The sequence below is a fragment of the Sminthopsis crassicaudata genome, chromosome 1 (assembly GCF_048593235.1).
Source record: "Sminthopsis crassicaudata isolate SCR6 chromosome 1, ASM4859323v1, whole genome shotgun sequence".
NCBI lineage: Eukaryota > Metazoa > Chordata > Mammalia > Dasyuromorphia > Dasyuridae > Sminthopsis > Sminthopsis crassicaudata.
The window spans coordinates 697,563,953-697,576,566 of NC_133617.1; the positions used below are offsets into that span (position 1 = coordinate 697,563,953).

At 37.9% G+C, this 12,614-nt stretch overlaps 1 protein-coding gene across 4 annotated transcripts in view; it reads left to right on the top strand.

The window, feature by feature from the left end:
* The first annotated feature begins 12,034 nt into the window (after window positions 1-12,034).
* Window positions 12,035-12,614, top strand: part of TPRA1 (transmembrane protein adipocyte associated 1) — a 29,574-nt gene continuing 28,994 nt past the window's right edge. For 2 of the 4 annotated variants that reach the window (XM_074283778.1, XM_074283777.1), the window contains exon 1: window positions 12,037-12,408. The gene's annotated coding sequence lies outside the window, so the exon portion shown is untranslated. Of the gene's footprint in view, window positions 12,409-12,614 lie in introns of all 4 variants that reach the window. The other 2 variants (XM_074283780.1, XM_074283779.1) reach the window with 2 other exon arrangements.

Sequence of the window (12,614 nt, forward strand, 5' to 3'; positions counted from 1 at the left end):
GCCAGTGAGAAGGTCTTAAACATAATAGATTAGCAACTAAGACCATTGGTCCCAGCTTAGTAGTGGAGCAGCCCCCAGTATCAGATCAGAAGACAAATTCTGGGAAACCAGACTTGCTGGAAAGAATAGGTAACATTAGCCAATGCTGTGAGCAAAACAACAAGCACAAGGGGCCCTTGTGCTCAAAGCTAAGACTCAGAGTGCCTACTCTACAGAAGCTTGGGACAGCATTCCTTTTACCCCAGGAGCAGAGCTTGACCATAAAAGTTAAAAAAGGAAAAGAGGAAATACAAAAAGAAAAGAAAAGAAAATGAGCAAGAAAGAGAAAAAAATCTTGACCACAGAAAGCTATTGTGGCAACAGGGAAAACCAAAACATTAACTCAGATGAGGACAAAATCTCCATAGAAGAAATCTCAAAAATGGATATAAATTGGTCTCAAGCTGAAAGAGGCTTTTTGGAAGTGCTCATAAAAGACTTTAAAAGGCAAATTAAGAGAAGTAGAAGAAAAAGTGAGAAAAGAAATGAGAGGTATGCAAGAGAGAGTCAACAGCTTGGAAAAAGAAGGCAATTCCTTAAAAAATACAATCCACAGGGGCAGCCAAGTGGCGCAGTAGATAGAGCACCAGCCCTGAATTCAGGAAAACCTGAGTTCAAATTTGGCCTGATACCTAATACCTTCTGTCTGTGTGACCCTGGGCAAGTCACTTAACCCCAACTGCTTTAGTTTAAAAAAAAAAAAAAATCCACAGAAGAAATAGCATCTTGAAAAGTAGAATTAATCAAATACGGGAGGGAAAAAAAAAAAAAAAAACTGAAGAAATTGTTATGAGCCAGAACTCTGAACTTGAAAAAAGGATGCTTATAAGATTATTGTATAAATATGTATACATATATTGGATCTAACATATATTTTAACATGTTTAACATATTTTGGATTACTTGCCATCTAAGGGAGGGGGTGGGGGAAAGAGGGGAAAATTTGGAACACAAGATTTTGCAAGGGTCAATGTTGAAAAATTATCCATGCATATATTTTGAAAATAAAAAGCTTTAATAAAAAAAACTGTATCTGTTATTGTGGTAGTTAAAAGGGGCTATCACATGAACAGAAGGTGTGTTGTGAATGACTCTGATGTGATAATATCAAAGAAAAAGACAGGGATGGAAAAAGTATTGTATTGGGAGAATAGGAAAAGGGGGGTACAAGGGGACAAATTGGAGCCCATGAAGAGGCAAAAAACACCTATTACAATAGAGGGAAAGAAGGGAAGGGGATGAACATTGTCTGAAGCTTGATCTCATCAGTTTTGACTCAAAGAATAAATAACTTAATCATTCAGTTGGGTATAGAAATTTATCTAACTCTATAAAGTAGGAGGAGAAAGGGGAAAGAAAAGGGAGGGGCTGAATAAAAGGGAGGGCAGAAACACTAGGAAAAAGGGGTAAGAGAAGGGATGAGGGGTGATAGAAGATAGGGCAGAGAGTGGATGAGGTAGACTAAAACCCAAACACTACTAAGGAGAGACAGGATGGAAAGAGAGAACAAAATTATATACAGGGGAGAAAATAAGATGGAAGTAAAGATAGAGCCAGTGAATGTGAATGTGAATGGGATGAGCTCTCCATAAAACAGAAGAGAAGAGCAGGGTGAATTAAAAAACCAGAATCCTACAATATGTTGTTTACAAGAAACACATCTGAAATAGAAAGATACATACAGAATAAAGATAAAAGGTTGGAGCAGAATTTATCTTGCTTATGCTTCAGTTGAAGCAAAAAAAGCAAGGGTAGCAATTCTGATCTCAAATAACGCAAAAGTAAAAATAGATCTAATTAAAAGATTTAAGGAAGGAAGGAAACCACCTCTTGTTAAAAAAAAAAATATATATATATATATATATATATATATATATATATATATATATATATATATATATGTACCAAGTGGTAGAGCATCCAAATTCTTGGGTATCTTTTTTTTATTTCACAGGATCCTGATAAGCAAGTAACCCAAATGGGCTTACATAATACCAATTAGACATGTAGTAAATGCTATGCTCTCAGAAGGAAATTATCTAATTATTTCAGCATCCCAATTCTATTTTTTAAGCATCCAAATTCTTACAGAAGATACTAAGTCAATTAAAGGAAGAAATAGACAGCAAAACTATATTATTGGGGGACCTCAAACTTGCCCTCTCAGAATCAGACAGATTTAACCACAAAATAATCAAGAAAGAAACTAGGGAGATTAATAGAATTCTAGAAAACCTAGGTATGATAGCTCTCTGGAGAAAATTGAATAGGGACATAAAGGAATACACCCTTTTTTCAGCAGTACATGGCATCTACAGAAAAACTGACCATGTATTAGGACATAAAAATCTCACAATCAAATGCAGAAAGGCAGAAATAATAAATGCTTCCTTTTCAGAGCATGACAACAATAAAAATTATAGTCAATAAAGAGTCAGGGAAAGATACACTAAAAATCAATTGGAAATTAAATCTAATTCTAAATAATGAGTGGGTCAAACATGGAAAAAAAAGCTAGAAAAAGAACAAATTACCCCCCCCCAATTAAATACCAAATTAGAAATTCTGATACTCAAAGGAGAGAGTAATAAATTTGAAATTAAGAAAACTATTGAACTAATTAATAAAACTAAGAGTTAGTTTTATGAAAAAACCAACAAAATAAATAATTCTTTGGTTAGTTTGAGTAGAAAAAGGAAAGAAAAAAAAAAGTTATCAGCATCAAAAATGAAAAGGGTGAACTTACCACCAATGAAAAAGAAATTAAAGCAATAATTAGGAGCTATTTTGCCAAACTATATGCCAGCAAGTTTGAAAATCTAATTGAAATGGATGAATATGTACAAAAATATAAATTACTCAGATTAACCGAAGAGGAAATAAATTTCTTAAATAATCACATTTTAGAAAAAGAAATTGAATAAACCATCAATAAACTCCCTAAGAAAAAACTCTCAAACACTTAAAGAACAATTAATTCCAATACTATGTAAATTATTTGGAAAAATAGGTAAAGGAATCCTGCCAAATTCCTTCTATGACACAAATATGGTATTGATGAGGAAGAGCCAAAACAAAGAAAGAAAATGATACACCACTCTCCTTAATGAATATTGATCCAAAAAATTCAATAAAATATTAGCAAAGATGAAAAATTATCCATGCATATGTTTTGAAAATAAAAAGCTTTAATAAAATAACTGTATCTGTTATTGGGGTAATTAAAGGGGGCCATCACATGGACAGAGGGTGTGTTGTGAATGGACTCTGATGGGATAATATCAAAGAAAAAAACACTTAGGGATGGAAAAAGTATTGTATTGGGAGAATAGGAAAAGGAGGGGTGGGTCAAATTAGAGCCCATGAAAAGGCAAAAACCATCTATTACAATAGAGGGAAACAAGGGAGAGAGCAACTTATCAGTGGGATTAATACACTATGACAAGGTGGAATTTATAGCAGGAATGTAGGGCTGATTCAATATCAGGAAAATTATTACCATAATTAATGACATCAATAACAAAACCAACAGAAACAGATTATCATATGATAATCTCAATAGATGCAGAAAAAGCTTTTGACAAAACAGCACCCATTCCTATTCAAAACACTAGATAGCATAGGGATAAAGGGAATTTTCCTTAAAATGAGCAAGTATCTATCTAAAATCAACAGCAAGCATTATTTGTAATGGAGAGAAGTTCCCAGTGTTGGCTTTAGCAATAAGAAAAGAAAAAGAAATTAAAAGAATTGGAATAGATATTAAGGAGATAAAATTATTACTCTTTGTAGATGACAAGATGATATACTTAGAGAATCCTAGAAAATCATCCAAAAAACCTACATGAAACAATAAACAGCTTTAGCAAAGTTGCAGGATATAAAATAAACCCACACAAATCATCAGCACTTCTAGATATTACTGACAAAGCCCAGCAGCAAAAGATAAAAAGAGAAATTCCATTTAAAATAACTATAGACAAGATTAAAATATTTGGGTGTCTAATTGCCAAGACACACCCAGAAATGATATGAACACAATTACAAAACACTTCTCCTACAAATAAAGTCAGATCTAAACAATTGGAAAAATCTCAATTGCTCATGGGTAGGCTGTAATAAAATATGACATTTCTATCTAAAGTGGTCTACTTGTTCATACTTATCAAACTACTAAAAATTATTTTATAGAAATAGAAAAAACAATAATAAATTCATCTGGAATAACAAAAGGTCAAGAATACCAAGGGAATCGATGAAAAAAAAAAAAAAACATACAAAGGATGGTGGCTTAGCAGTGGCTTAGCAGTACCAAATCTAAAAGTATATTATAAAGTGGCAGCCATCAAAACCATTTGGTATGACTAAGAAACAGAGTGTGGGATCAGTGGGATAGATTGGATACATATGACACAGTAATCAATGACTGTAGTAATCTAGCATTTGATAAACCCCCAACCTCCAGCTTCTGGGATAAGAACTCATTATTTCACTAAAATAGTGTGGGGAAACTGGGAAAACTGAAAAATAATGTGTCAGAAACTCAGCATAGATCTATACTTCATACCCCATACCAAAATAAGGTCAAAATGGGTACATGATTTGGGCAAGGGGTGATACCATAGGTAAATTTAGGAGGGCAAGGGATAATTTACCTATCAGATCTTTGGAAAAGGGAGGAATTTTTGATCAAAGAAGAACTAGAGAACATTATGCAATGCAAAATGGATAACTTTGGTTACATTAAATTAAGAAGTCTTTGCACAAACAAAAACACACAAACAAGAATAAAAACAAATACAAAGCTGGGGAAAAAAAATTTACAGCCAGTGTTTCTGATGAAGATCTCATTTTTAAAATATGTAAAGAACTATGTCAAATTTATAAGAATATAAGTCACTCCAAAATTGATAAATGGTCAAAGGATATAAACAGATAATTTTCAGATAATGAAATTAAAGCCAACTATATTCATATGAAAAAAATTCTCCAAATCACTATTGGTTAGAGAAATGCAAATTAAAACAATTCTGAGGTACCATCTCATACTTCTCAGATTGGTTAAGATGACACTAAAAGATAATGATAGATGTCGGAGGGGATGTGGGAAAATTGGGACACTAATGCATTGTTGGTTAAGTTGGAAAATGATTCAATCATTCTGGAGAGCAATTTGGAACTATGTGCAAATATACCCTTTGACTCAGCAGTGCCACTCCTGGGTCTGTATCCCAAGGATAAGGGGAAAGGACTCACATGTGGAAAAATGTTTGTAGCAGCTCTTTTTGTAGTAGCAAAGAATTGGAAAATGAGTAAATGCCCATCAATTGGGTAATGGCTGAACAAGTTGTGGTAATGTAATATTATTGTTCTATAAAAATGATGAACAAGTTGATTAAAAAAAGGCCTGGAATGAACTACATGAACTGATGCTGAGCAAAACAATCAGAACCAGTAATACATTGTACACAGTAACAGCAAGATTGTGGGATGATCAACTATGAAGGATTTGGTTCTTCTCAGTGCATAGAAAATGTCATCTGCATCCAGAAAAAGAACTAACAAGACTGAATGTCTCTCTCTCTCTTTTTTTTTTCTCTCTCTTGTGATTGTTTTCTTTTTATTCTGATTTTTCTTTCAACATGATTTATAAAGAAGTGTGTATTTAAAAAGTTAATATACATGTATAAAATAAAACAATAAAGAAAAAAAAAGAGAAGTTTTAAAAGAATGTGTGTGTATTTGTGTAAGATGGTGAGTTTTGTTTTAAATATGTGTTTGAGATGCTCAGTTCAAAATGTTTAATAGTTTGTGATGGTAATAATAATAATCATATAATAAAAATAGCTAACATGGATATAGAGTTTTAATATTTTCAAGTTTCTTTACATACATTATATCAACCATTTCCTATATTAATTTGATAAAAAAGGTGTTATGATCCCACTTTATAGATGATGAAATTGATACTGAGAGAGATAGAGCATCTTGCCTAGATCATATAGCTAGTAAAGATTTGAGGCAGGATTTCAATTCAGGTCTTTGTGACCCAAAGTCCAGTGTTCTGGGCTGAGGACAAAGAGTTGGACTAGCTACATAGATCTGAGAGTCATCTGCATAGAGATGATCATTAAAATCCATGGGAGCTGATGAGATCAACAAGTGAGAGAATGTATAAAGAATGGGAAGGAGGACCAGGAGAGAGTCTTGGGGGTATAATCAAAATTATAAGAAAGGACATGGCTGATGATCCAGCAAAGAAGTAAGAATAAGCAGGTGGACCTGCAGGGGAAGAACCAGCAGAGAGATGAAAAGAGTATACAGGAGGAAAGATCAGTCAGCAGTGACAAACACAGAAATGTCAAGAAAGATACCAAATGAGAAAAGGCCATTGGATCTGACAATTAAGAGGAGATCACTTAAATCATATTCATGGGTAAGTCAAGGCATCACCCTGTGATGTCATTGGTCTTCTTCAAAAATAAACAAGAGATCCCATCATCATTGGTGAGAATTTGTTTTACTTGATTAAACAAATACTTGGTTACACACACACACACACACACACACACACACACACATACGCAGAACATGTAGGGGGGTGTGTGTGTGTAGGTTTTTCTTTTTTCTTTTAAGTTTTGGAGTGGGAGAGAGAAAAATGCTTATTAATTGAAAAATAAAATGAAAACTAAAAAAGAGAGCATTGGTAATTTTTAGGAGAACAGTTGCAGTTGAATGAAGTATTTGGAAGCCAGAGTACAAGTGACTGACAAATGAGAAGAGGGAAGGTGAAAACATAGAGTTTAGACAGCTATGTAATCAGGATTCTAAGCTCTCTTATCTGTTACACTTTTAGAACTTGGCATTCCTTTAAAGAGCTGCAGGTAGATTAGATAGTGCAACCCCCAAAAGACTCTGGGAAATTGCCTTTTTCATGAGCAAACCTTCTGTCTCTAAGCAGAGCAGTGCAAAGTACTTGTTCAACTTACTTTAATCAATTAGTCTGTGAATATGTTACTTTCCCCAGAATGTTTTTATTTTATTTTTTTTTTATTTTTTTATTTTTTAATTTTTTATTTTATTTTATAATTATAACATTTTTTGACAGTACATATGCATGGGTAATTTTTTACAACATTATTTCTTGCACTTACTTCTATTGAGATTTTTTCCCTTCCTCCCCAACCCCCTCCCCCAGATGGCAAGCAGTCTTATATATGTTAAAAATATTACAGTATATTCTAGATACAATATATGTGTGTAGAACCGAATTTTTTGTTGCACAGGAAGAATTGGATTCAGAAGATAAAAATAACAGTTTACATTCATTTCCCAGTGTTCCTTTTCTGGGTGTAGCTGATTCTGTCCATCATTGATCCATTGGAATTGGATTAGCTCTTCTCTATGTTGAAGATATCCACTTCCATCAGCATACATCCTCGTACAGTATCATTGTTGAAGTGTATAATGATCTTCTGGTTCTGCTCGTTTCACTCAGCATCAGTTGATGTAAGTCTCTCCAAGCCTCTCTGTATTTCTCCTGTTGGTCATTTCTTATAGAACAATAATATTCCATAACATTCATATACCATAGTTTACCCAACCATTCTCCAATTGATGGACATCCATTCATTTTCCAGCTTCTAGCCACTATGAAAAGGGCTGCCACAAACATTTTGGCACATACAGGACCCTTTCCCTTCTTTAGTATTTCCTTGGGGTATAAGCCCAGTAGTAGTATGGCTGGGTCAAAGGGTATGCACATTTTGATAACTTTTTGGGCATAATTCCAGATTGCTCTCCAGAATGGTTGGATTCTTTCACAACTCCTCCCCAGAATGTTTTTAGCCCCAGATTGATCTGAGTCCTGCGATTTTCATTTATATATTTGAATTTCCAAAGATTATAAAGGAGCAAGGCATAGGAAAAGATAAAACCACATAAGACGTTATAACTGATTAAAAGAATCTCAGGATTCTTGATCATACAAGTGTGACACATATGGGGGATCAAGGGTATGGTCTTCTTTGTGGCTAAAGTGGAATGATATAGGTGAGTTAACCAATCAACAAATATTTATTAAGCATTACTTGTTGTTCACTCATTTTAAAGTGATAATATGAAATAGAAATATGAAGTGGATTTGGGAGCGCATAATAGTTCAATTGACATAAAGAAATCAAGTTATAGACAGCTATCTCACAGGTTACAAAGGTTTCCCATTTATTATGTGAAATAGCTCATGAACTTAACTAAATATCATCAAGCATAATGATAGTGATTAAGCAATATTGTGCTTTTGGGGAAAATGATTTTTAAAGTCTCAGAGGATAGGAGGAGTGGGGGCAGAGTCTAGGGAGTAAGAAGAGAAGTTGGGGAGAAACTAAGGAGGATAAAGGTGGAGCCAGGTGTGACTGATAAGGAAAATCATCTGTCTCAGAGGTGGGAGATGGGATGGACCGATTAACAATGGAGCTCACATGAGCTGATTTTGAGTTCCATCGTCACTTCATTCTATGCTAACAACAAAAGCTGGTTTAGAATTCATATCATTTTCAAGCTGTGTCCAACTCAGTTGTGATCCCATTTGGGGTTTTCTTGGCAAAGATATTGGAGTGCTTTGCCATTTCCTTCTCCACCTAATTTTACAGATGAGGAACTGAGGCAACCAGGATTAAGTGATTTACTCAGGGTCACACAGCTAGCAAGTGTCTGAAAAAGAAGTCTAGAAATGGTAATGGAAAAAAAAGGGATATTCCAACTCCCCAGCAGTAAAGGAATGAGTCAGAGGGTGTGAAGGAAAATGCATTTACTAATAGAAAGAATGTAGTCCAGGGAAGCAGTGTGGCTGGAAAGTGTTGGAGTCAAAGGAGGGAAAGAACTTAGATTCCTAAGACTGGAGATTTAAAACTTGAAGGAAACTTGAAAGCCTTTAAGATCAAACCCCTAATTTAACATATATAGGAAAGAAATAAACATTTATTAATCTCCTACTGTGTTCCAGGCACTGTGCTGAAAGCTTTAGAGACATTGTATCATTTGATCCTCACAATAACCCTTCAAGGTAGGATGCTATTGTTTCTCCTTATTTTATAGTTGAGGAAATTGAGACATACTGTTAGTAAGTATCTAAGGTGGAGTTTGAAGCCAGCTCTAACACCCTCTCCAGTATACCATTTGTCTGCAGTCAAGGTCAAACATAAAGAGAAGTTTGTAAAGGAGAGAAGGGGAATTTGAGCAGGCACAATGGAAGCCGTGTGCATGGTTGAATTGGACGTGGGAGAAATGGGGCAAAGGGGAGAGTTGAGAGGGACAGGTGTTTTTCACCCAGGCTGCCCAGAATCCTACATGACTGGGGCACAACAAGAAAGGGGTTAGCTGTAAGTGATGCCCGGAGTCTGTGATGGGAAAGTGAAGGCAAAGCTCTGGACCATGCAGAAATCCCTGCTTAGTGGCAGATTTCCTACCAAATTAGCTTTTGGCTCTCAGTGCCACCCAATGACTAATCCTTTCTGATGGGCTTTCCTGCCTTGTATCAGAGGGATTTCCCTTTGTCCTTTGCTGGAAAGTCCTTCACAGCTCTATTTCTCAGGGCTCCTCACTCTGTGGGATAATTATACCTTTCACTAGGGTCTCAGATCTGGTCTTTGTCTTGGATGATGTATTGAGTCAGCTTCAGTGATTATTATAACTTTGTTATTTTGGCTTCCTTCCTGTTAGCAGCTCAGGGGAGAAGCTAGGTGTTATAGGAACATGAAACTGGAAGGAATCTTAGAGACTACCTAATTCAACCGCTCTCACTTTAGAGGTGAGTAAACTGAGGCTGAGGGGAAAGGGGAAAGAAAAGGAACACATTTATTAAACACTATGTGTCAATCCTAGAATCTGGCCTCAGACACTTACTAGTGACCCTTAGTCATTAACCCAATTTGCCTTAGATTTCTCATCTATAAAATGAACTGGAGGAGATGTCCAGCCACTTCAGCATCTTTGCCAAGATGATAAATGGGGTCACAAAGAGCAGACACCACTTGAAAACAAATAGAATAACAAATAATATGCCTCAGGCACTGTACTAAATGCTTTACAAATATCCTCCTCGAAGGGGGTAATTGGCTAAGGTCACACAAGTGACCTTAGTGTGGGATTTGAACCCGATTCTTCAATACCAAGTACACTGCACTGTTGTGCACTGAATTTAGAGGGAGGGAACCTGGTTTGATCCTTGTTCTTATATTTTTATCGCCACACCTTAAAGTCTTAGACAATTGCTTTTGCTCTCTGGTCTCAATTTACTCATCTTTAAATTAAGGGAGTTGGATAAACTGACGTTCTGTGCTGTAAGAGCTGCTTTGCTCAAAATCTTATAACTTTTCAATAGCACTTTTTTTCCTTCATGTCCTCGGAAGTTCCTTTGAACTCTGAAATCCAATTATTCTTTGCTATAAAGGAAAGCAGAAGTGCGGTGAGTACTCATAGGGAAGCTCTTGGTTCTTAGAGATAGGCACTTTGGGCGAATTCTCACTAGAATTTTATGGCTGGGAAGAAATGGAAACTGAGGGATCGCCCATCAATTGGGGAATGGCTGAACAAGTCTCAGTGTGACTGGGATGGAGTACTATAAGAAATGATGAGGGGGAGCAGTTTAAAAATATGGCAAGACCTATAATGAACTGATGCAAAATGAGTGAGAAGAACAGGAAGCTCATTGTGCACAGCCCAGCAATGGCATAAAATGCTCGGCCCTGGAGGACTTGTCTTAGATCATTGTAATGAGAATAGCTAATTCCAAAACCTCATGATACCGCAGAGAGAAAATGTAGTGCAAACTGAAGTATACTTTTCTTTCTCTCTGTCTCTGTCTGTCTCTTTCTCCCCCTCTCCCTCTCATGTATAGTTACATCACATCGATTTTCCTTCTAAATGAATAGGAGAGGGATTGGAGGGCTTCCTAAATAAATATTTACTTAATATTTAAAAAATAGTATAAAAAAGCAAACCAAAGAAATGGCCTTCTGTAATACAGAGAGGCTTGAAGAGACTTACAGGAACTGATGCTGAGTGAAATGAGCAGAACCAGGAGATCATTATTCACTTCAACAACGATAATGTATGAAGATATATTCTGATGGAAAGGGATATTTTCAACATAGAGAAGATGCAATTCCGTTCCAGTTGATCAATGATGGACAGAAACAACTACACCCAGAGAAGGAACACTGGGAAAGGAGTGTAAACTGTGAGCATTTTTTTTTTGTTTTCTCCCCAGGTTATTTTTACCTTCCGAATCCAATTCTTCCTGTGCAACAAGAAATTCAGTTCTGCACACATATATTGTATCTAGGATATACTATAACACATGTAACATGTATGGTTCTGCCTGCCATCTAGGGGAGGGGGTGGAGGGAAGGAGGGGAAAATTCGGAACAGAAATGAATGCAAGAGATAATGTTGTAAAAAATTACCCATGCAAATGTACTGTCAAAAAAATTATAAAATTAATAAAAAAAAAAAAATAAAGTGTCAAAAAAAAAAAAAAAACCCAAAAAAACCCGGCCTTCTTGAGGTCGAGGAGAAGGCTCGTCACATCTGGACTGGGAGGGCTTCGAAACCCAGGTTGCACAAACTTCCCTCACCACTCGACCTTTAGCTGGTCACAGCCTCCTATACCTCAGCCGTATTATAAGGGGAATGGACTCCTGAGGCCCCTTTTAGTGCTGAAGGTCCGGATTGCAGCTTGGTCCAGCTCCTCTGGAGAGGTACGGCCGGGGGATACGGCTGGTGGGAGGATGGGCTTCCTGGAGGTGACCAGAGTGTCTCTTTAAGAGAAAATTTAACGCGTCCCGCCTTAGATGGCTCCCATTGGTCACTTCTGCTATTTACTTTCTCCTTTAAGCCGAGATCTCAGAGGGTTTCGGTCCTATTGGCTGCCCCGTGATGGAGAGGCGGGGCTGGACGTCACACCCAGGGGTGACAGATAAATTTTCAGTCCCAGCTGGTTGGAGAGTTTGGGTGTTTCTCCAGCCCCACGATCCCCTCCCCCTCGCTCCCACCCTTCACGGACTGCCTTTGGCAGTCCCGGGCCAGATGACGGGAGTCCAGGAGGGGCCGAGCTCTCCCAGACGCGGCCGCGACTTCCGCGTTTCGCTGTCCGCGAGGTGAGGCTCTTGGACGACGGTCCTTGCCCTGCCGGTCGGGCCGTTCGTTTCCCCTGCCCCTCCTCCTTCTCTCCTCCGCGTCCTCTGGGTCGGAAGCGGTGGAGGAGCCGGAGGAGCCCGAGGCTGCTGGGCCTTTGAGGGCCGCCGAGGGGGCGGCTGATGGGCCGCCCGGGGGTCGGGCGCTGAGCGACTGCGGATTCGAGGAGCTCAGGTAAGGAGGCCCGAGGGCCGGCGCCCCTCTCCCCGCCCGCCCCCTCCCCAACAGCCTGGTCTCAGCTGGACGGGGCGCCGCCGCCTCCCAGCTGGGGGCACAGGTGGCGCGGGAACCCGCGGCCCCCTCCTGTCACAGCTGGAGAGCGGGATCCCCCCTCCCCGCGCCACATCTGGAAAGAGAATTCCCCCTCCTTGCCAGTCTGG